At 37.3% G+C, this 25,599-nt stretch overlaps 1 long non-coding RNA gene across 2 annotated transcripts in view; it reads left to right on the top strand.

Annotated features, from left to right (window-relative positions):
- Positions 1–24,930, top strand: part of LOC132345798 (uncharacterized) — a 198,254-nt gene extending 173,324 nt beyond the window's left edge. The window contains exons 3-4 of one of the 2 annotated variants that reach the window (XR_009495362.1): positions 22,437–22,594; positions 24,501–24,930. This is a non-coding gene — a long non-coding RNA (uncharacterized lncRNA). Of the gene's footprint in view, positions 1–22,436; positions 22,595–23,176 lie in introns of both variants that reach the window. The other variant, XR_009495364.1, reaches the window with a different exon arrangement.
- Positions 24,931–25,599: the final 669 nt, after the last annotated feature.

Here is a 25,599-nt window from a genome sequence, read left to right as displayed (position 1 = left end):
AGAAATGAGTGAAGTGAAGTCCCTCAGTCGTGTCTGACTCTTTGCGAACCCATGGACCGTACTCTGTAGACTGTAACCAGCTTCCTCCGTCCATGGGATATTCCAGGCAACAACACTGGAGTGGGTTGCCATTTCCTTCTCCAGGAGATTTTTCTGACCCAGGGATTGAACCCAGGTCTCCTGCATTGTAGGCAGACGCTTTACCATCTGAGCCACCAGGGAAGTAGAAACTAATATCTAAATAAGCTTATCTTTTATAACCATATTCAGTTCAGTTCAGTTCAGTCACTCAGTCGTGTCCGACTCTTTGCGACCCCATGAATCGCAGCACTCTAGGGCCTCCCTGTCCATCACCAACTCCTGGAGTCTACCCAAACCCAATTCCATCGAGTCACTGATGCTATCCAGCCATCTCATCCTCTGTTATCCCATTCTCTTCCTGCCCCCAATCCCTCCCAGCATCAGAGTCTTTTCCAATGAGTCAACTCTTTGCATGAGATGGCCAAAGTATTGGAGTTTCAGCTTCAACATCAGTCCTTCCAATGAACACCCAGGACTGATCTCCTTTAGGATGGACTGGTTGGATCTCCTTGCAGTCCAAGGGACTCTCAAGAGTCTTCTCCAACACCGCAGTTCAAAAGCATCAATTCTTCAGCACTCAGCTTTCTTCACAATCCAACTCTCACATCCATGCATGACCACTGGAAAATCCATAGCCTTGACTAGACAGACCTTTGTTGGCAAAGTAATGTCTCTGCTTTTAAGTATGCTATCTAGGCTGTTCATAACTTCCCTTCCAAGGAGTAGGCATCTTTCAATTTCATGGCTGCAGTCACCATCTGCAGTGATTTCAGAGTCCCCCCTATAAAAAAAATAGTCTGCCACTGTTTCCACTATTTCCCCATCTATTTCCCATGAAGTGATGGGACCAGATGCCATGATCTTAGTTTTCTGAATGTTGAGCTTTAAGCCAACTTTTTCACTCTCCTCTTGCATTTTCATCAAGAGGCTCTTTAGCTCTTCTTCACTTTCTGCCATGAGGGTGGTGTCATCTGCATATCTGAGGTTATTGATATTTCTTCCGGCAATCTTTATTCCAGCTTGTGCATCTTCCAGCCGGTCGTTTCTCATGATGTACTCTGCATGTAAGTTAAATAAGCAGGGAGACAATATAGAACCTTGAAATACTCCTTTTCCTATTTGGAACCAGTCTGTTGTTCCATGTCCAGTTCCCACTGTTTCTTCCTGACCTGCTTACAGGTTTCTTTTTTTTTTTTTTTTTTACAGGTTTCTCAAGAGACATGTCAGATGGTCTGGTATCCCCTTCTCTTTCAGAATTTTCCAGTTTGATTGTGTTCCACACAGTCAAAGTCTTCAGCATAGTCAATAAAGCAGAAATAGATGTTTTCTGGAACTCTCTTGCTTTTTCTATGATCCAGCAGATGTTGGCAATTTGATCTCTGGTTCCTCAGCCTTTTGTAAAACCAGCTTCAACATCTTGAAGTTCATGGTTCACGTACTGTTGAGGCCTGGCTTGGAGAATTTTGAGCATAAGTAATTGAGATGAGTACAATTGTGCAGTAGTTCGAGCATTCTTTGGCATTGCCTTTCTTTGAAGAGTGGTAAAATCAGCACTAGACCCTTAATTGCTTGTTTTTGTATAGCTAATTTTGTTTCTCATAAATTAGACTCAGTGCTAAGTAGCTTTAAGGAACAGATTTGGAATCGGAATATTAATATTTTTTTTTCCTTTATAACTTTACCAATGTGAATATGAGAACTTGTTACTCATATTAGCCAGTTTGTATGTTTTCTTTAATTCTATAATAACTTTTGAATAGTCTAAGTTTCAGCTCTTCTACCATCATGATATAGTAAACTTTATTTGTCTTTAAAAAATAGATCTTTTGATTATATATAAATCACTAAAGCATGACAATTGCTGCCTTCTAGAGGAGAATATAAAAGTTATGATAAAAGAATAAAGTTCCCAATTTACTGGATACCTCATTTTTTATAGTCAAATTGGTCACATTGAAAAGGAAGTGATAACACTTCATGTTAGAACATATACACTTCTTTTACTTTATCCCTCTAAAGTTATACCATTATATCAAATACATGCCCTAACTTTATTCACTTTTAGTGGATTCTACTTAAGTTAGAAAAGAGCTAGAAAAGACCTAAAATCAGCCCTTATTTCTTACTGTTTTTCTGCAGTTTCACAAGAACAATGGCAGCAGAAAGAATTATCTTGGCTTGCTGCTGTGCTCCTTAGAGCATGGCAAAACCCAGTCAGAGATTAAACTGGCAACTGTCCATCTGGAGTGGATTAAATAGTCAAAGAATTTTGATCAATTAAATATGTATAGATTTTTGTATGTCAATAATAACTCAATATAGTGGTTTAACAAAAAAATTAAAAGGAGTGACAATCTTATTCTGAAAGGATCCTAACCCTCTCTGAGCAAAGCACATCTCTTTCTGCACTTTTCCCCTCTTTATTGTACTTACGTACTCTTTCAGCTGAACTAGTAAAGTCTAGTTTTCTTCACACCTTTAAAAAAAGCAATTGCAGACTGCACAGATTTACCATGAGGTTTATAATATCTACTGTTGATTAGTGATTTATATATGTTTGTTTATAAGCCTTATTTCTTAGATTAAAGCTCCTATTTCATTATATCACTGCTAAAATGAAATTGTATTCTATATAATGCAAAAGATAATTGAGTCATTAATTATAACTAATATCTAGGCACAAATGTTATATCAATTCTTATAAGAGCAGATCAAATATTTACAGAGAGAAATGGAATTCAGAAGGAGTCATGCATGGTGGGAAGGAAATCCTATGTGAGATAGATAGAACAGTGATATCTTGGGCATTTATTTGATGCTTGGGTTGTTGACATGGCATGACATTCAAGCAGGCATACTGAATTTTATGGAAAACCTTGCTTTAGCTACAATTCTGTATAGAACATTTCCATACAGTTGAAATAATATACATGCCACTTTTTTTTTTTTTTTTTACTGAAACTACACCAGCAGATGAAATTTTCTATAGATCCATGTGAGCCCAATTTCTGACCCATGTATCATAGATTCTAGTTCATGCAGAGAACATAGGTTTTTAGATTATCTAAGTCCTGATGGGGGCTTCCCATGTGGTTCAGTGACAAAGTATCCTCCTGACAGCGCAGGAGATGTGGGTTTGATCCCTGGGTCAGGAAGAGCCCCTGGAGAAGGAAATGGCATCCCACCCCAGTATTCTTGCCTGAGAAATCCCACAGACAGAGGAGCCTAGCAGGCTACAGTCTATGGGGTCACAAAAGAGTTGGGACACCGCTTAGTGACTAAACAACAACAACAAAGGCCTTATGCACAGATAAGATGATACAGGATTTCTTGGGGTTTATAAAAGAAAATGGAAAATATAGATTTACCTTAGCATGCTTAGTTAAGTACATGAAATGAAAAAAAAAAAAAAAAAAAACTAAATAGTTTTCTACCCAGAAAACAACTGAGTTTGATAATACTGAAGGTCCTGTGAATTTTTTTTTTTATTATAAATTTAGTTCCATGTCTTGTACACATCATTTTTTATTTAAAGGTTGTTGAGGGCTTCCCTGGTGCTCAGTGGTAAAGATTCCACCTGCCAATGCAGGAGACACGGGTTCACTTCCTGGTTTAGGAAGATCCCACATGCTGCGGAGCTACTAAGCCCGCACACCACAACTACTGAGCCTCTGTTCTAGAGCCTGGGAGCCCATGTGCCACACATGACCCAACTACTGAAGCCCACATGCCCTAGAACCCGTGCTCTGTAACAAGAGAAGTCACCTCAGTGAGAAGAGTAGCCCCCGTGCAGCACAACTAGAGAAAACCCCAAGCAGCAACAAAGACCCAGCATGACCCAAAATAAAATAAATAAACAAGGGGTTATTGAACATGTGTCCTTATTTTATAAAGTGAAATATCAGCACATAAACTTAGATCCCTCTACCTTTAAAAGAATTATTATTATTATTTTTAATAATCTTGGGGAATAGTATTAAAATTTCAATTTTTTCTTTATTTTTTAGACTTTCTGTAAAATTCTATCCATGAAGAAAAATAATGATTCAAATATCAATGTTTACAGAATGTGGCAAATAAGACACATTTGAGTCAATTTCAGGAAAATATATGAAACATGTTAAAGAGAAGAAATCTGTTTTGTGAGGGTCACATGACTCAATTGAAAGGAACATAATTAGAGCTGTGGAAGCCAAAACTCAAATCTTGAAGTTCCCAGATTTCTGATTGAAGTTGGATTTAATAGAGCAAAGTGGTCAGGAAAAGCTCTGGAACACAATTGAAAGTGAAAGTGAAAGTTGCTCAGTCCTGTCTAACTCTGCGACCCAGTGGACTGTGGTCCATGGAATTCTCCAGGCCAGAATACTGGAGTGGGTAGCCTTTCCCTTTTCTAGGGGATCTTCCCAACCCAGGGATCAAACCCAGGTCTCCCGCATTGCTGGCAGATTCTTTACCAGCTGAGCCACAGGCGAAGGCCCAATTACCTATATTTAAATCCAGGTTTTCCTTTCATGACTTCCCTGGTGGCTCAGACAGTAAAATGTCTGTCTACAATGTGGGAGACCTGGGTTCGATCCCTGGGTCAGGAAGTTCCCTGGAGAAGGAAATGGCAACCCACTCCAGTACTCTTGCCTAGAAAATCCCATGGACGGAGGAGCTTGGTGTCCATGGGGTCACAAAGAGTTGGACATGACTGAGCAACTTCACTTTCTTTCTTTCTTTCTTCCTTTTATAGGGGCTTCCCTGGTAGCTCAGCTAATAAAGAATATGCCTGCAATGCTAGAGACCCATGTTCAATTCCTGGGTCAGAAGATCTGCTGGAGAAGGAAATGGCAACCCGCTCCAGTATTCTGGCCTGGAGAATCCCGTGGACAGAGGAGCCTGGCAGGCTGCAGGCCATGGGTTTGCAAACAGTCGGACATGACTGAGCAACTTTCACTTTCTTCTTTTATTAATTATTTGGCCATCAGCAACTTTAGCTTCTTTGTACCTCAGTTCCCTCTTGTGTAAATATGAGTTAGGAGGATGAATGATTAAATGACTTGTTGCTGCTCTTTATCTAGTTTTTAAGCTTGTGACTAATTTCCAGGTGAGTCAGTAGTTAAGAATCTACCTGCCAATGCAGGAGATGCAGGTTCAATGTCAGGTAGATCCCCTGGAGTAGGAAATGGCAGCCAAATCCAATATTCTTGTGTGGGAAATTCCAAGGACAGAGGAGCCTGGTGGGGTGCAGTCCATGGAATGTCAAAGAGTCAGGCATGACTGAGCACGCACACACACATATAGTGCTGAGAAGAATGCCCAGCACTCACAGCTTACCACTATCTTTCTTATTTTCATCACTGAACTACTGCCACCGTGTTTTAAAGTAGTAAAGACATACAGCGTTCAAAAGAAATGTTAAACTGTGGTTGGGAGGTAAACAATTTAGCTAGGATCTTTCTCTTTAGATGGGATTTTTAAAACTATTTTAAAAATATGAAAGCTCTCTTCTGTTAGAATCCCCATAGTCCTAGTATTGGAAGATAGGAGAAATATCTGCTGCTGCTGCTAAGACGCTTCAGTCATGTCCGACTCTGTGTGACCCCATAGACAGCAGCCCACCAGGCTCCCCTGTCCCTGGGATTCTCCAGGCAAGAGTACTGGAGTGGGTTGCCATTTCCTTCTCCAATGCATGAAGGTGAAAAGTGAAAGTGAAGTCGCTTAGTCGTGTCCGACTCTTAGCGACCCCATGGACTGCAGCCTTCCAGGCTCCTCCATCCATGGGATTTTCCAGGCAAGAGTACTGGAATGGGGTGCCATCGCCTTCTCCGGGAGAAATGTCAGACATTCCTTAAAATGCATTGATTCGTTTTCAAGAGTCTAAAGAGACAATGCATTGAGGCCCTGCCCTGGGTAAATCGGTATATGTCCAGGAGGTCATTTGCAGGAGAGAAGGCTTCCTTGGTAGCTCAGATGGTAAAGAATCTGCCTGCCATACAGGAGACCTGGGTTAAATCCCTGGGTTGGGAAGATCCTGTGGAGAAAGAAATGGCAACCCACTTCAGTATTCTTGCATGGAGAATTCCATGGACAGAGGAGGCTGGTGGGCTACAGTCCATGGGGTTGCAGAGTCAGACAGGACTTAGCGACTAACACACACGAGCATCAGTGAACTTGGTACACTGGACTTAAGGAAAAGAGCTGGCCTCTGAGTGGCCCTGAAAAAGTGATCTGTACTCTACTTACTAGCGAGCATATTTAACTTTTGTGACAATGCTGCTGGATAGAGTCTGGTGTCCAGTGAAGTATGAAGAAAAAGGCAGGACAGACTGTTCTATTCTAGTTCATACCCCCTACTCTGCTGTTAAGATGATACATGAGGCGAGGGTAAGAAGCAGCATGACCTTTACCCAGGTGGTTGAGATTTGAGTCAGATACAGGAAGTCAGAAGAAGAGTAGGGAGACAGCCATTAAAAATTTAAGTCATTCCACCAATTCTCAGTTTTGTTTACTGCTACAATTTCTAATCCTAGATCACTGGCCAGTACAAAACAGGTCCCCAGTAGTATCTGTAAATAAACGAATGGAGAATTTATAATCTACAAATTATAAATTTCTCTTGCAATTTTAAGATGTTTTTGACAATTTAATTGGAACTTATGCTGTAGCACTTAAAAATATTTTTCAAATATTATACTTTAAAAATATTTTTCAGCATGATAATTTTTCAGTTTATCAGAAAGTGCAGACTTACCTCTTTCTTTCTTACTTGTTTTAAGCTGCTTGTGATTAAGATCACATTAAATATTGAAAGAAGACAGTTTTTAAAGAATATGTATGAGTAATGTTTAAGTAAAGAATACTTTGTGAAGCAAGTAATTGAATTTTCTTTTTACATTTTTTGCCTAATATTTGGATCATATTACATGCTTGGAGGGATTGAGGGCAGGAGGAGAAGGGGACGACAGAGGATGAGATGGCTGGATGGCATCGATAGACATGAGTTTGGGTAAACTCCGGGAGTTGGTGATGGACAGGGAGGCCTGGCATGCTGCGATTCATGGGGTATCAAAGAGTTGGACACGACTGAGCAACTGAACTGAACTGAACTGACAGTCTTTAAAATGTGTCTTTGCCCTTTTCCTTGTTTTTCTCTGAAGACTGGTGTCTCTGCCATAGTAAACTAGGCAGAACTTTGAGAAGATTATCAGATTTAAAAAAATCTACAAAAACAAATGCTATTCAGGGGAATGGGGCCATGCTTTTTCTTTGGAGCCTATTCAGGATTAGTTAACACTAAGGAATGAGACAATATTTCTGTTGTTCACACATACCACATTTGCCACAAGCAGTAAAGTAAAGCTTCACATTGGCAACAACAACATAATTTGGCCTGACATTTCCAGCCCTGATGCTCTCAGCTGCATGGTACAGCCCCCAGTGAAGTGAGCATCTATTGTTGTCTCTTGCCAAGACCAGAATTTTGAACTGTAACCAGGAAGAAGTATTTTCCCCATTTATATGCACACTGATAATTAGGCTTAAGGAACTGAAGTGCATAGAATGGAAATTGAGATTTTGTTTTTTAATGTGAGCTTGTTCAATACCAGCTCTCACTCTTCTGATAGATGGATTCTTCTTGGCAGATGATTATGCAAACTGTTCCTTTCATGCTTGTCTACATGAAATGTATTCTATAAACACACTGAAGCATCTTGCTCCTCTGAGTCTTCAGTGCTTGGGAATGTATTAGCACCATGATGACTTGGATGACAGGATTCCAAAGTGTCTGAGAGTAGAAGCTGGGGAGTACGCGTGTGATTACCTTGGTTCTTTCAAGGGCCCTGGTAGGTAATAACGTGGGTCCCTTGACATTTTAAAAGGAAATGCACTCACAGATAATAGAGGAAAATCCAAACAAGCAAATTGTAGATAGTTTTTAATAAGTGTTTTAACAGATACCACAAAACTAATGCATTTGGAAAGCAGTGCTCAGGCACATTTAAAATGCATGGCAAGCGCTCACAGGAGTATCCTGCCTCTCATGATCTAATTTTCAGGGTCATGTTTTCTCACGATTTAGCAGTTTTGTAATGATTGTTCTAATAGCTCAATTACCAAGAGACCTCCCTCTTTATATTTATGCAATCAGGGATAGAAGACCTGACACAGTAGTCCTTTTGCAAGCCAAATTTTAGTGGAAATTTTCTTGAGGAACTACTATTACTGTTACTGCTACTAACACACACACACACAAATCCTTGTTTTAGGAGAAAAAGTTAGACAGTATTAACTGAACCATGGGTAATTTGTGTTACGGATTCATTTTGATATTTGGCAAAACTAATACAATTATGTAAAGTTTAAAAATAAAATAAAATTAGGAAAAAAAAATTAACCATTTCTGGGCATTCACTTGGGTGGTCTGAGAGTGCTACATCACACATTCACTGGATCTTTGGGAGGCTCACCCACACTCTGGTCTGCCACCTCACCTAAAATCCTGAAAGCTAGTCTTCCTGAAGGCACTATTAGAACTTCAATATTTATTTCTTATCAACTGATATTTTAGAAGATTTTGTAGAAGAAAAGGGTGAAGGGAATGCAGATGAAAGCTTTTGACATCCATTCAATAAGGGTCTGGTAAAGACATACAGGACACTAAGGGCAAGAATTCCAGTGGTCATGTATGGTTGTGAGAGTTGGACCATTAAGAAAGCTGAGCAGTGAAGAATTGATGCTTTTGAACTGTGGTGTTGGAGAAGACTCTTGAGAGTCTCTTGGACTGCAAGGAGATCAAACCAGTCAATCCTAAAGGAAATAAGTCCTAAATATTCACTGGAAGGACTTATGCTGAAGCTGAAGCTCCAATACGTTGGCCACCTGATGCAAACAGCTGACTCATTGGAAAAGACCCTGATGCTGGGAAAGATTGAAGGCGGGAGGAGAAGGGGATGACAGAGGATGGGATGGTTGGATGGCATCGCCAACTCAATGGACATGAGTGTGAGTAAACTCTGGGAGTTGGTGATGGACAGGGAGGTCTGATGTGTTGCAGTCCATGGGGTCACAAAGAGTCAAACACAACTGAGTGAACTGAAGTGAACTGAAGGGGAAGAAAAGAGATTAAGGACTATATCCTTTGGATTCCACATGTATGATTTACTGTCTGAAAATTAGATTTTTTTTTTTTTTGCTTGAAACAGAGTATAACCATTTATGTTCCCCTAATTAAAGCTGTACATCACAAAAGGATGACATATGATTATAGATGTTTCTGAATAAGTGTAGTGGACAGAAAGTTCTTTGAATCATGTAGAAAAGAGTGGAAGAATGTGTGTTTGTATGTGTGTAAAATTATCATCTAACTCAAAATGTTGTATGTGAGACCAGCTCCCATGCAAAGCAAAGACAATCATGAGAAATACTCAAAATACAACTGAAGCCACATACTGGGCACTTCCTTAGGGTGAACTATGGATTTTGATATTTCCAGTTAATCACTACACATTTAAGCAGGCCAACTCAGGTTCTTTGGTTTGTGACAACTAAACCAGCATTATAACTATCTAGATGTTTGGCTTGTAAGTGTAAAGTATCATTGTTATAGACCAGTTATTGAAATATAATTCAGTTAGAATCTAGTTTCTTAATTTGGTGGATCTATATTTGAGAGACAATAAGAAAAGCATTTGAGGATATAAAGAATGAACTCATTTACTTCTAGTATTCTTTTCTTCTATTACTACATAATCAGATTCTCTTCGATAGTCAAGTTAGTGGAACAGAAATTGTCATTTATTCAGTTAATATGTATTGAGACAATGGTTTGTGTGCAGCAGATATAACAAAGAACTAAGAAACAGATTTCTTTATTTTATGTAAACAGTATTCTACTTTGAGTGAGACTAGATAGATACAGATAATAAACACTTATAGAAATAAACATTGAAAGTATATATGTGATGGATTTGAGAGAATAAGAACACCTAAGATGGGGATTCATGTCTTATATTATTGCACTTAAGTGAATACCAAATTCTCAACATGAAGCAACCCTGCAAGATTTGTGTGAAGATAATTCCACATTGAGAGAACAGAAACACTCTACTGTGAGGATATTCTGGGGTTCCAGTTTTCCAATACATTTGCTACCTGATGCGAAGAGCCGACTCATTGGAAAAGACACTGATGCTGGGAAAGATTGAAGGCAGGAGATTAAGGGGATGACAGAGGATGAGATGGTTGGATAGCATCATCGACGCTATGGATATGAGTTTGTGCAAACTCAGGCAGATAGTGAAGGACAGGAAGCCTGGTGTGCTACAGTCAACGGGGTCACAAAAAGAGTCGGACATGACTGAACGACTGAACAGCAAACGATTGTCTACTTTCATGAAATAAACAATGCCAAAACTTAGTGGCTTGAAGTATGGATTTTAATTTGCTCGTGACTTTGTGGATGAAGCAGGCAGGATGGGCTCTGTGTTGTGCACACTTCTGTTTTACATGCTATCACCTGTGGTGACTCAGTAGGGCTGGGAGATCTATTCACATTTCTGATACATTTGTACTAGCTGATGCCTAGAAGCTGAGCTGGGGCTGTTGGTTTGGGCCTCAACTCTTCCTCATGTGGATCTCCCCAAGGGCTTGCTCAGCTTCCTCGCGGCATAATAACCAGCATCCAGGAGTGAGTGTTCCTAGAGACAGGAAGTGGAGGTGTCCTGTCTCTTAACGTGTCACTTCTGTCATACTGAAAGTAGTCATAGAGCACACAGACTCAAGAAAAGTGGGTGCAGACTATAACTGTTAATTGTGGGAGAAATGCAAAGAATGTATCATCATCTTTAGTCTGTCACAGTTAGCCTTTTGTCCAAAAATTATTTACATTGCACCCATATGCAAAATACATTCACCTCCCCAAACCCAAATTTTGTATCCCAATACGGTATCGGGTTTCAAAACAGGATCCAGGATTTCATATTGTAAGTTAGATTTAGGGGTTGAGGAACCTTCTAACATGGAAGAGCGAGTTGGTTCTGATTGCTGGCTGGGAGCTTAGCCAGGTTAGTCCTCTCCAGGAGGCAGCTGTGGCTTTCTTACAGCATGGTGGCTGACTTCCAAGACTGAGTCTTCCAAGAAACACGAAGTGGAAGCTGCCAGTCTCTGCAGGCCTGGAGCAGAAACTGGCACAGAAAAACTTCCAATATATTCCATCAGTCAAAGCAGTCACAAAGCCTATCCAATTTGATGGGAGGAGCATCAGGGGATTCGTGACTCTCTTTAATTTGTGTATCTGGTGTTCTCATAGGGCAGAAAGATGAATACTCAGGCAATATCCCATACTGTCATTTGTGTGATTCTCATTTAAAATTAAATCCTTTCAAAAACTCAGAAAATGTAGGCAGTGCTATAAATGGTATCTTTGAGTAGTTACTAAAAGATATCTCTGAAAACTGTAAAATCACGTTAAGACTGATTAATTAATCTAAGGGTCAGTCATCCTAATGGCACAGAGGTCTTGCTTCTAGAGTGCAGAAAGAGAAGGCAAGTGCATTAACCCCAAGGAGTCAAGAGCAGAAGGGGCAATAGAGCAAATAAAACCTCAGCACTGAATGGAGAGCTGAAATTAGAGGGATTCAGCTTAAACGTCCATTGGATGGATAGTAAGGCTAAAAATATAAGTTTGAGGTCACATTCAGGTGGGATTCAGGGATTCCCTGGTGGCTCAGACGGTATAGCATCTGCCTGCAATGTGGGAGACCTGGGTTCGATCCCTGGGTGGCGAAGATCTCCTGGAGAAGGATACGGCACCCCACTCCAGTATTCTTGCCTGGAAAATCCCATGGACAGAGGAGCCTGGTGGGCTACAGTCCACGGGATTGCAAAGAGTTGGACACGACTGAACGACTTCGCTTTCACTTTCAGGTGGGACACAACAGGAAGTAAGAACAAGGGGAGGACAATAAGGAACTATTGCTTACCGTCATAAGTAGGAATGTGATACCGCCTTCTGAATATTTCCTTCAAATCCCACTAGGAATATTTAGTTAGACTTGTTTTTAAAGTAACATGGTCAGAGCCAAAAGAAACAATGAATGATTTTCTTCCTCTGGACATTAAATGTAGATAATTATATATTGCTGGCAGTAGCACATTTCTTCAAATATTATGTAGAAAAAGTAGATAACCAAAGTCTAGATTTCTCACTTGTACTTTTTTGAATACAAGAGGATACATTAGAGGATATTCTTTAAAGTTTGCTTGTGAGAACTCTGATTGTTTTCTTGCCTACAGAAGTGTAAGACTGGACAGAAAGAAACACAGGCAACCAGATACAACAGAAGAATCTTTTTTTGAAAATTAGTATGACCACTATTATTATCAATTGTCTTCTTTGCAAGGGCAGAAAAGGATTTAGTTGGTTCTAACTCCTGCTTATCCTTCAAGACAACTACTTTTATTTTCTTTAGAAAGTGTTTCTCGATGTCTTATCATTCCTTTTTTTTTTTTAAGAAAAAATTTATTTGTTTACTTATCTGGCTGCAGGGTCTCAGCTGAGGCATGTGTGATCCAGTTCCCTGGCCAGGATGAACCCCAGGGGAACCCTGTTTCCCTGCAAACAGACCTCTGGACCATCAGGGAAGTCCCCCATACTTTCTAATCTGAGTTAGAGATTTTCTATGTTCCATTAATCATTCTGTGTCTAATATTATACCTTTCATAATGTACTTAAAAAATTGTACTTAATTGTTTTTTCCCAATAAAAATGTGCATATAGTAGCTGTTTCTTACTGTCATAGATCTGCTCTGTCCACTATGGTAGCCATATCTGGCTATTATTTATTAATAGATTTAAATATAGAGTGTTTAAAGGTGCATTAAATTAAAATTCAGTCCCTGAGATGCACCAACTACACTTCTGGGGCACAGTAGCCTATGTGGCTCATGGCAACCACATGGGAAGGTTTAGATGTAGAATATGCCCGTATTCATAGCAATTCTGTCAGAGTGCTGCTCAAATAATAATTTTTGTGGAATAAAGGAAAAATGCCTATGGCTTAACATTATTATAGTTATTTGGTCCTCATGTGGGAAATTATACATGTATACACAAACAATTTATATATATTAATCTTGGATTTTCTTGGCATGATATTAATAGCTATTCATGAAATATAAATTAAAACTTGGACATACTAAATAGAAGCATTTTAATTCACAGAAATGATTAATGGTCACACAGGTAAATTCTATTTGTTCTTAAAATTATTTGGACAGTCTGGCTTGGTTAATGTCTGAGGTAAACTAATCTTAAACTCTTTCATGGGCCATTTTGAGGACCCATACTGAGGAAAATGGAGTGGGTAAGAGGGTAGATCTGTATAAATCATCATTCCAAACCTTAATTTAATTCACACTGAAAGATGCCTTAATATTTTTTGATAGCAATTAACTTAAGTTATGGGCTTCCCATGTGATGCTACGGATAAAGAACCCACCTGCCAATGCAGGAATTATAAGAGACCTGGATTTGATCCCTGGGTCAGGAGGATCCCCTGGAAGAGGACATTTCAACCCACTCCAGTATTCTTGCCTGGAGAATCCCATGGACAGAGGAGCGTGACAGCCTACAGTCCAGGGGGTTGCAAAGAGTTGGACATGACTGGGCTACTAACTCTTAAGATATAACATATTTTCAAGAAGCAATCAGCGAGACAGTGATATAATGAAAACTGCTCAGAGTTTCCAAAATTTCTTTTCAGACATGAAGGGGTCTGAGTCCTGTTAAACAAGCATAGGAATCAGCAACTAAATGACAGAATTTTCTAAGGCCCTATTTTTAGCTGTTTGGAAAACTATAGAAATGACCTTATAAGTTGTTCTCTTCATTGACCCATATAAAAAGATAACAGTGATTAAACAGCTGAAGGAGTGTGCCCATGAGTCCTTAGAGAGACCTGTGCTCTTGCTTAGTGACTGTCTAGATTTATGCATTTTGCTTATTCAGCTGGAAAAGCATATCAGAGTCTTAATCCTAAATGAAGAGGAGAGAGAAAACCCCCATGCTTTGGAAAATATGAGAGAAAGAAAATTAAATATTGACTGAAGAAGAAAATTTCTAATTGGATCGGAAAAGTTAATTCATTATGAAATAGAAAATGAGGCCATATCTCAAAGTGGTCTCAGATACACAAGCATTTACTAGTCATATTTTTCCATTATGGATTGCTACCTATGGCAGGGTAAATTTTTCATTTTCCCTATATATGTGTTCCTATGTTACATGCTTTCTCATCTCTCCTGTTATTTTATAAATGGACTAAGTAGAGCATACTCCTGGTAATATGCATCCAAAGTATCTGTTTCTAACTGTAATAATTATGTAAAAAGAGTTTACTGCTTTTGCTTACATTTGCCTGAAACTCATATATCCAGATCTTTATTTTACCTTATGTCTTCTTAACCTTTTTTTTTTTAATTTCACATTTTATAACCTGAATCCTTATGCAATGCTCTTTCATATCTACCCCTATAAATTTTAGGCCCTCTCTCCTGAACTACAAAGTAGTCTTTAGCTGTACTTAAGTTTTTTATTCCTTGCTTAGATGATCTGATGTGAATATGTGGGTGCTGGAATAATAAGAACTTGCAGAGTAAAAAAAAAATCCATGCATTGGAGTTTATCCTAACATAAAATATAAGTCTTATTTTTTGAGAACAACAATATACATAGTAGCAATAAAAACAAGAGCTTTAGTTCTATTCTTTGTATCAAAATTGTTATATATTAAGATTTTTATTTTATGTGTTAAAATTCATAATCTACCTGAGCACTATAATATCTTTAATTTGGTCATTATTTTTAGTCAACTTGCACAATTACTAATGGAATTTTCTCCATTATTGACTTCACTGATGACTCAGCTGTATAGAATCCACCTGCAATGCAGGAGACTTTGGTTTGATCCCTGGGTTGGGAAGATCCCCTGGCATGGGAAATGACAACCTGCTCTAGTATTCTTGCCTGGGAAAACCCCATGGACAGAGGAGCCTGGTGGGCTACAGTCCATGGGGTTACAACGCGTTAACTGAGTATGCACACACATACTCCATTATCAGGTATAAAATTGTGGAATTTGACCTGGTTCCTTCCTACTTACTGCTTGAGACTGAATCCGATTCTGCAGTTATCACAGATGTGATAAAATTTTTAATTGACTTTAGCCATCAAATATGATTTTAAACATAGATGGACTGAATCTACCATAAAACTTTTTTGCTGTAGTGGTAGTCTTTCTCAGCTTGCAGGCTTCATCAAAAATTTTTCAAGGTCATTTTCTATTATAGGACATTGGAGAGCACAGGTAATTGGACTTTGGTTAGTGAACAGTTACTTTTTGGAAATATAGAGGGCCTTTTTATTAGAGAGGGAGCCTATGAAGTTGTCAATATTTGAGAACAACAGAAGCTCTTGAATCTATTTTCAAACTACAGTTTCAGTGACCTTTCTGAAGCACAAATAAAATGTGAGTGTATCACTACTCTACTTAAAAACGTTCATGGATTCCATAACCCCTAAATTCCAAATTCCACAGCAGGGTTTTCAAGTTTAAAATGTTTCCTAATTATTTCTCCAACTAAGTATCCTACCACTCCCTGCCACTTATTTGCTGTTCTTTCTACAGCAAGCAGCTTGCAGTTTGCAAATAACCATACTGGTTCATTCTTAGGCCCTTGCCTGTATGCTTTCCCACTGCCTTAGCAACTCACCCACCATGTCTTCTTCCCATCCCCAAACATGCACTTAGCTTCTGCTATTTTGTTTGATTGACAAATATCTGTTCAATCTTTTTTTTTTACCTTTGTGATAAGTTATCTGACCACTGTCTCCTCTACATAAAAAACTAAACAACTGGAATTGTCTCCTTTTGAACCTGGAATAAATAAAGAGGAAGGAAAAACAGGCATTTTAATCAGCAAAGTAATGTCTCTGCTTTTTAATATGCTGTCTAGATTGGTCATAGCTTTTCTTCCAAGGAGTGAGCATCTTTTAATTTCATGGCTGCAGTCACCATCTGCAACAATTTTGGAGCCCCAAAAATTAAAGTTCCATCACTTCATGGCAAATAGATGGGGGAACAATGGAAACAGTGACAGACTTTATTTTCTTGGGCTTCAAAATCACTGAAGATGGTCGCTGCAGCCCTGAAATTAAAAGATGCTTGCTTCTTGGAAGAAAATCTATGACCAACTAGATAGCATATTAAAAAGCAGAGACTAGTTTACCAACAAAGGTCTGTCTAGTCAAAGCTATGGTTTTTCCAGTTGTCATGTATGGATGTGAGAGTTGGACTATAAAGAAAGCTGAGTGCTTAAGAACTAATGTTTTTGAACTGTGGTGTTGCAAAAGACTCTTGAGTGTCCCTTGGACAGCAAGGAGATCAAACCAGTTAGTCCTAAAGGAAATCAGTCCTGAATTTTCATTGGAAAGACTGATGCTGAAGCTGAAACTCCAATACTTTCACCACCTGATGCAAAGAACTAACTCATTAGAAAAGACTCTGATGCTGGGAAAGATTGAAAGCAGGAAGAAAAGGGGACGACAGAGAATGAGATGGTTGGATGGCATCACTGACTCAATGGACATGAGTTTGAGCATGTTCCAGGAGTTGGTGATGGACAGGGAGGCCTGGCATGCTGCAGTCCATGGGGTCACAAAGAGTTGGACACGACTGAATGGAACTGTGAATTTTGTATAATTTTGTAATAAAAATTTTTGTTTTGAAAGAATGAAAGTCACCGGTAGAGTATATATTTAATCATTTGCATAGGACATCAATTTTTAAACTTTATTATCAATATCAAAATGCTAATACTAAAAAACTGAGCACTAAAGCAGCATAACTGAAGGATACATATGGTTAAAATTATAGCAAAGGACAGTTATCTTAATCCATTATGATTTTTGTGGAATGAATTCAAGTATTTCTTTAAATTGTGTATTTTATATTTATATTATGGGGATATTTTGGAAGTGGAAGACATAATTTTGATCCTTAAGAACATTATAGTTTGGCATGATGGCTTCACAATACAGGGAAATGGCACATTTTGGAGACAAACATTCTAGGGATGAAATCTTGACTCAGACAATTCCTAGCTATAATATTTTGAGCGAGTTGCCCTTTTCTAAGGCTCAGAGTCTTCACCTGAAAAAAAATCAGGATAAAATTACCTACCTACCAGGATTTTTGTTGTATTTCTTCTCCTCCTCTTTTGTAGGCCTCCCTGTGTTGACCTGTAGTCCAAACAAGAGAGCTTATTCCATAAATGTCTATTCTTGTCTGCTCTTTTTCTCTCTCTTCACATTTGCACACGTGATTCCACGACTCACAACATCTTTATTACTATATATTCACTGATGAATCCCAAGGTTACGTCACCAGGCTGGACTGTGAAACTTTTGAGTCTGAAACTTCTTTCCCACCATATATAGTCACTTGGTTCCCACAGGTGCCTCATACTGAAACTGCATAATTCAGTTCCTCATTTTCTGCTGTGCTTCATTCTCAGGCTTTTTCTCAATACTACCAATACTGATATGCTTATCATCACTTTACCAGGAAAATCTCTCCAAATGGCACTTTATCCCTGACAGTTCTCTTAACTCTCCTTATGCAACAGACTTGCATGGAATATGAAGATGCCATCCACCAGTATAGTCATGCTTGGAAATGAGAAATCAGACTATCACACTTCAGGTTAAAGCTTCCAAAATATCCTGCTTCCCAGAGTATATTTATTATCTTAGTTGGACATGATAAGGCCATATATGAGCTGGTACCTACTTACATCAATAGTTCTAGACATTTTTCCTCTCTCTTTTGGAATCCAGTAACATGCAGGTTTTAGAATTAACTTGTTTTTTTTTATATGGACTTCCTTAGTGGCTCAGTTGGTAAAGAGTCTGCCTGCAATGTGGGAGACTTGGGTTTAATCTCTGGGTTGGAAAGATCACCTGGAGAAGGGAATGGCAACCCACTCTAGTATTCTTGCCTGGAGAATCCCATGGACAGAGGAGCCTGACGTTATTACAGGCCATGCTGTTTCATAGCTCTAAACGTGCCTGAACTTTTCCTTCTTCTTAGAATATCTTTCAAGTCTTCTCTGGGATTTAGTCAAAGCATTGTTTTACTCAGAAGGGCTTCTCTGGATCTCTAAGTTGAGTTTAGCTCTCCTTTTCTTTAGCACCTATCACATCTTCATGGAATTATTTGCTTTTATACCTACTGTCATCCAACGGTCAACATATATGGTTGTGGTATTTGAAGGGCAGCTTTTTGTCTCCTTTATTTTATGTCCACTCAGCATCTAGCAAACTACCCACCAGGATTTGATGGCGCTAGGCTGTTCAGTAGTTGGCATCATTCAGACTCTAAAAAAATGATTGTTAGAAGCAGCTGGGGTGAGGGACTTTGTCCAAGTCTATCACCATTAACTACTTTCAAAAATCATCCCATTAAATATATCTGCTTAGTAAAAAATAGTTGTTACTAGACGATGGTAGATTTTAGATAAATTCCTTAGGCTTCAACTTCCAACCAGAATGTCACTTAAGCCCTTTGGATCTGCAAATTGTGGATATGTCATTGAACATTGATTATGATAATTACTTAAAACCAAAATGATTCAGTTGGTTTTTAATCAAATGGTTAACTGCTTTTATTATAATTATCATACTGAGATTTACCACTATTCCATCACAAATTACTTTTAGTTGCAAAATTTTAAAGGCAAGAAATAGATATTATCAAAATGGTAAAAAAATTATTCCACAGTTATCTATGTGAGGTAACTTAATTTCTGAAGATATATCCTCTTCATTATTTAAATAATGGTCCACTACCAACCGAATGCTGTACTGTTAACAGATATGATAGTAAGACCAAAATGGAATGAAAATGTACCAAAAAGAAAAAAAAAAATGAGTAATGTAACAACCTTACAACTCTAAACTTAAATTACTTTCTGCTAACCTTGCTACTTACATAAACAAATGCTGTTTATATAAATATGAATAATCATATTTTGTTCAATTAAACTTTTTTCTAGACAAAAATTTAATAAACATCCATTGCCATAATCTCAAATAGCTGTTTAGGTTCATATTATTTGAGTCAAAATCTATTTTGGTTCAATATGTCTAAGTGTAAACAGGGAATAATAATAGCCTCTTTTTTTTTAGTTGCTTTTTAATGTTTCATCAAAGAAACAGTTTATCAAAGAAAAATTTTCAGTGCCTCAATACTTACCAATGGGTTATTTACTCTGCAAATAAAAGTATCTTTACAAAGCCTGCCACAATTTTTTTAATAGTGCTAAATGGACTAACAACTTGCATTGAGTCCATTGGCAGCTATTGTTAAGGAGATACCTATTTGAAGAAGGACAGGGCTCAACCAAGGATGTGATTCATGGACCTCAATTCTCCAATTATAAGAAGGTATCAAATAGAACCACTAAATCAATTAGTTGGGGAAAAAAGAACAGAGTAATTTTAACAACAGGAAGGAACAGAGAAAGGAAGTAATTATTATAGTCCTATAGCACTTATCTTGATTATAAAGAACAATTCGTTAGCTATTATGAGGCAGTGTGTCTTGTTTACCTCCCCCTTAATGGAGACATCTTAATATGTTCTGAATTTCTGCCAAAAAACTCAATCCCAATATACTGAAATAAGTGACCATTTACTGATGTAAATGATTCTATTGAAGGCTCATTTTTTGGCTTCAACCAGCAAATCATTAGAGTTGATCACAAAAATCATAATCAAAATGTTTATTCATAGTTTTATTTCTTTCCAAAAATGTTAGTTCCTAGTTAAACTTTTAGATATAAGATTCATCAACAATGATGCTTTTTAAAACCTAGGCTTAAACATATTATAAATGAAGATGAGACCACTTATTAAAAAAAAAAAAACACCAACAAGAAATTACACTATACACCATGAAATGATTTCAAACTTACTTGATTTCTAAAAAATGAAAACATATGATTTAAAATGTCAAGCTTTGGGCAGATGAACTAGCGTCCCATAATCTATCATCCAAAATAAACTACATTATTTAGGAAGTTTGTGAAGGCAGACAAGCTAAAATCATGCTTTATAAATTAAAAGGTTTATACTAAAGTTAAAGTTAATGTCATGAACTCAAAGTGACATTTTAAAGATGTATATGTAGGCTATTGCTTTTTATTTAGTGCTATGAAAATAGCTTCATATTTTCAAACTCTGCTGTCAGTTTTTGTTAAAATCACCTGGCCAGTTAAATAAAATTAATGAGAATTTATGTCAACAGTATTGATGAAGGAAAAAGAAAGTTATTGAGAAATATATATAGGATGATATTATGTGGAGGGAGACAATAAATGTGTATGCATATATAATGTGTATTAAAGGAAACTTTCATATTAAATGCACATATACTATGAATTAAAGGAAATTTTCATACTACATGTCCATTGTTTTTATTTTTTTTAAATGTTCAACATAAATTCCCTCTGAAATTAGAAAAAAAGTCCTTTTTTTCTTAAAGTAAGGTCTATATATATGTAAGTAGTAAAACTCACTCAGTGAGATTTCCTTGATACCTTCTCTAAAATTCACCCACTTTACATATTCCTCCTTCCTTGATTCAATTTTTCTCCTTGGAATCATGCATCATCTCCTTGGAATCACGCATCTCCTTTGAAACATGCAAAATAAGATATTTTGCCTTTTTTATCGTGTTCATTTTCTGACTTGTCATTAAGAATATAACTCCAGGAAGGTAGAGATTTTTATCTGCTTGTTCACTACTGAATATCTGGAACCAAAACTTTGACCTATAATAAGAGGCTGCTTAATGAATGAATGGGCTTCCCTGGTGACTCAGTGGTAAAGAATCTGCCTGCAGTTCAGGAGATGCAGGCTCAATCCCTGGGTCAGGAAGATCCCCTTGAGAAAGAAATGGCAACCCACTCCAGTATTCTTACCTGGGAAATCCCATGGACAGAGGTACCTGGTGGGCTATAGACCATGGAGTTGTAAAAGAGTCAGACATGATTTTGTGACTAAACAACAAATGAATGTATATATAAAGTTTTATTCATTAATGCACTCAAAATACATATATGTACGTACTAATATATGCATATTTGTATTACATAGAGAGTCATGTCCTCCTACTTTTGTCTAATTCACTATCTGCTTTTAAAGAAGGGAAAAAAGAAAACCAAAAACAAAAATTTCCAAACCTCATGAAGAATGCTGTTCATGTAAATAACATCTATTTTTATAACACGTGACAACGCTGAGCGAGTACTCTGTGAGCACATTTGAAAAGTAATCTCTGAAACCATGCAAGAACAAATGAGGCATTTGATATATTTATGATTATAGGCATAACTGTTGCTGCCAAGTAGACATATATCTGATTTTTCAAAATGCATTTCATTTCTATTGTGGTCTTTGAAAATAAAGCACTTTTCCATGATGCTCTGTTTGTATCCTGCTGAGGACAAATATATATCTAGAATCAAAAATATGTCAGACATAGGGAAAGTTGCCCTTTGTCAGAATCATAAGGCTTTTGAATTTAATCTATGAAGTTAGTTGATTCACAAGTACTCTTTTTTTGCCTACAGAGTTAAAAGTCTGCAACGAAGGTTGTGGTTCTTGAAGTCAGAATCACAGGCTGACTGTTATATACATATATCAAGAAGATGCGACCTGGTTTTCTGACCTTGCTAAAGCATATAATTTGAACAGTTTAGTGAAAAATTGTTAAGAACCAACTATGTACAAGACACTGTGGTAAATCCCAGGGAGGAATACAGAGATGAGCACCACACGGTTCTTCCCAGTAATACATTACATCACTGCCATCTACAACAGCTGCTATTTTTAAAGCACCCTTCATATACCAGACACTGTATCTTGAAATATCCCTTTTGGACAATGTATTGTAATCATCATTTTACATTTTTAGAAGAATTTGACTTTCAGATAGTTTAAGTAGTCATTTCAAAATTACTTGATGTTAATCATCTCTTGTGTATGCTCAATCGTGTCCAATTCTTTGTGACTCCATGGACTGTAGCCTGCCAGGCTCCTCTGTTTATGAGATTTTCCAGGCAAGAATCCTTGGCTGGGTTGCCATTTCCTTCTCCAATCACCTCTTGGAGAATATGCCTATTGCTATGAGAACTGCTTCCTCACCTATAATAATAGATATGATTTACACTTGCATGTTTATATGCGATCCTTTTGTTGCACTAAGAATAGGCACCAGAATTCACCTAGACTATTATTGTTCTCTTAGGAATTTGAAATTGGGATTGAGTGAGTCCAGTTCATTTGACCAGACTACTTAAAGTCACCTGAAATAAAGTCAGGATCTGACGCTTTATCTGCAAGGAGAAGTAGAAAGTGCCTGGCTGTAAGGAGAAGAAAGAAGCAAGTCTGTAAAGAAAAAGAGAGGTGAGCTACCTTTTGAGAGTATTTTGATTTCCTTTGGTTAAAGTAAGTTACATTTGATTATTGGTGACTTTCTTATTTTGAGAAAGTTCTAAGATCTAAGTTCAAAATCATTGACAGCTATGAGGTAGTAATTTGCTAGTATTCAAATCAAGCTTTCAAATTAGTGTGTCATTGTTTATATGTCAAATTATTAAAAATTTTAATGAGGAGTTAATTTATTTAATATGCCCACTCATTTTTCTCTATGCTAATACATGTTCATCATGATTGCCAGTTTCCTTTATACATTTTGCTACATAAAGTCATTCGTGAACACTGAAGTAACCATTATATATCAAATTTGGATCCTCTCGGGTGTATAATTTTAATATTATGTCATTTTTAGTTCAACACCATCATATATGTGACCTATCATTTATCTTATAAGAAAATAAAATTTTACAATACTGAACCTGAGGCTCTATAGAAATGATCGACTAAAAGATAATATTGATATATTTAGAAGGTATAAATAGCCATGTGTTTATGTCAACTGGGAGATTTAATGCACATAAATGTTTTTAAATTTCACTTCTGTTACAGATTATTCTCACAGTACATATGGGAGACAGCGGTCCATTTGAAACACTACCGCTACTTCTTGTTGCTTACTACTGCTGCTGCTACTAAAACCACTATTACCACCACCAAATCCACCACCACTACCATGACTAACACTTAGAGTAATATTCATCTGTGACAGCACTGTTATGAAAATCATCTCAGAGCTCTGGTCACCAATCAGACATTAGTTTCTATTGCTCATATTTAAAGTTGGTACTCTATTATCTTCGATTTGGGCAAGTCACTAAAACTGTTTGAAAGAAATTTTCCTTATTAGTATAATTTCAGAACTTTTATAAAAAGTAAATGTGATGAAGCACAGGAAAGTGCTTTCTGAAACATACAGCATTGTACACATTTAATCATTTATGCTATGCTCTAAGTAAATGCTTACCATTAGGGTTATTAACTTTAATTAATAGTATAAAAAGTTACACTTTTGATAATTGGGAAGTTACAATTTGTCCTGCAGTAATCAATTATGAATGGACATTTCTGCTGTTTCTATTTTCCAGGGTATTTATTTTTCACTCACTAAAATGATCAGGTAATCATCCTGAAAAGATATAGAATAGCTACACTATTATTTCAGTAACTTTTATACATGTGTGGCACATTTTAATTGCCATCCCCACCAGTATACCCAAAGTTGCCATTTGGTATAATGAATTCCTGAATTTCTTCAATATGTTTCACATCTATCCACATGAAATGAAAATTTCTGTTCTGTAATTAATGATGCAGAATACTCCTTTTAAATAAGGATTTTATCAGCCTGTATAACTAATGATAGAGTCATCTAAATGACCAGTTGGCGTCATTAAATTTACCAACTACTGTACTATCATCAGTTCCAGTTAAATGCTAAATATGTCTCTCACCAACCTGTAAACACATTTTCTAATTGGGAAGTCCCATCATGAGTAAACTTAATGGTGCCAAGTTGAACATTTAGTAGTTTAGTGAGAAATCATTTGGCTTTGAAGATATTCCTTTTTCTATCCCTGACATGCATTGCAGTTGGAAATACCCATTTGATAAAGATCGTTAGAGAAACATACACTAACTTCATACAAAGCAAGTTCAGTAGATTTAGCAGGGATCATAGATATCTTTTTGTGTTGGTAGAGCAACTGAATTCAAGTTATGAAACCCCAAAAGGAGATACTGAATAGTCAGCATGAGTAGGTCAGACAAATAAAATTATCAAGAGTTTTATCCTGGAGAATTTTTTTTTTCCATAATTTAGTGAAAAAGTTTGGACAGCCATCTAGCCTTTTCTAATTCTCTTGTTTCCTTTAAGCACCTACTGCTACTGCTACTGCTAAGTCACTTCAGTCGTGTCCAACTCTGTGCGACCCCATAGACGGCAGCCCACCAGGCTCCCCTGTCCCTGGGATTCTCCAGGCAAGAACACTGGAGTGAGTTGCCATTTCCTTCTCCAATGCATGAAAGTGAAAGTGAAGTTGCTCAGTCGTGTCCGACTCTTAGTGACCCCATGGACTGCAGCCTACCAGGCTCCTCTGCCCATGGGATTTTCCAGGCAAGAGTACTGGAGTGGGGTGCTGTTGCCTTCTCCTTTAAGCACCTAGAATACTGTCAAATATGTAGCAGAGGTTTGTTGAAGAAATGAATAAATGAACCACAGAACTAGCTCAATGACAGTATCATTTTCTTGTTTGAACATCTTTGAGAGCTGAGGATTGTCAATAAAAATAATATCATCTAATCCATGAACATGGTATATTTCTCCATCTATTAGTGTCCTCTTTGATTTCTTTCACCAGTGTTTTATAGTTTTCTATATATAGGTCTTTAGTTTCTTTAGGTAGATATATTCCTAAGTATTTTATTCTTTCCGTTGCAATGGTGAATGGAATTGTTTCCTTAATTTCTCTTTCTGTTTTCTCATTATTAGTGTATAGGAATGCAAGGGATTTCTGTGTGTTGATAGTGAAAATGAGTATACTACCCAAAGCAATTGATAGATTCAACGCAATCCCTATCAAGCTACCAACAGTATTCTTCACAGAGCTAGAGCAAATAATTTCACAATTTATATGGAAAAACAAAAAATCTCGAATAGCCAAAGCGATCTTGAGAAAGAAGAATGGAACTGGAGGAATCAACCTACCTGACTTCAGGCTCTACTACAAAGCCACAGTTATCAAGACAGTATGGTACTGGCACAAAGACAGAAATATTGATCAATGGAATAAAATAGAAAGCCCAGAGATAAATCCACGCACATATGGACACCTTATCTTTGACAAAGGAGGCAAGAATATACAATGGATTAAAGACAATCTCTTTAACTAGTGGTGCTGGGAAATCTGGTCAACCACTTGTAAAAGAATGAAACTAGACCACTTTCTAACACCATACACAAAAATAAACTCAAA

Source organism: Bos taurus, chromosome 7 (genome assembly GCF_002263795.3).
Source record: "Bos taurus isolate L1 Dominette 01449 registration number 42190680 breed Hereford chromosome 7, ARS-UCD2.0, whole genome shotgun sequence".
Lineage (NCBI taxonomy): Eukaryota > Metazoa > Chordata > Mammalia > Artiodactyla > Bovidae > Bos > Bos taurus.
The sequence above is the reverse complement of the archived record's forward strand: the minus strand, read 5'-3'. Positions and strand labels throughout refer to the sequence as shown.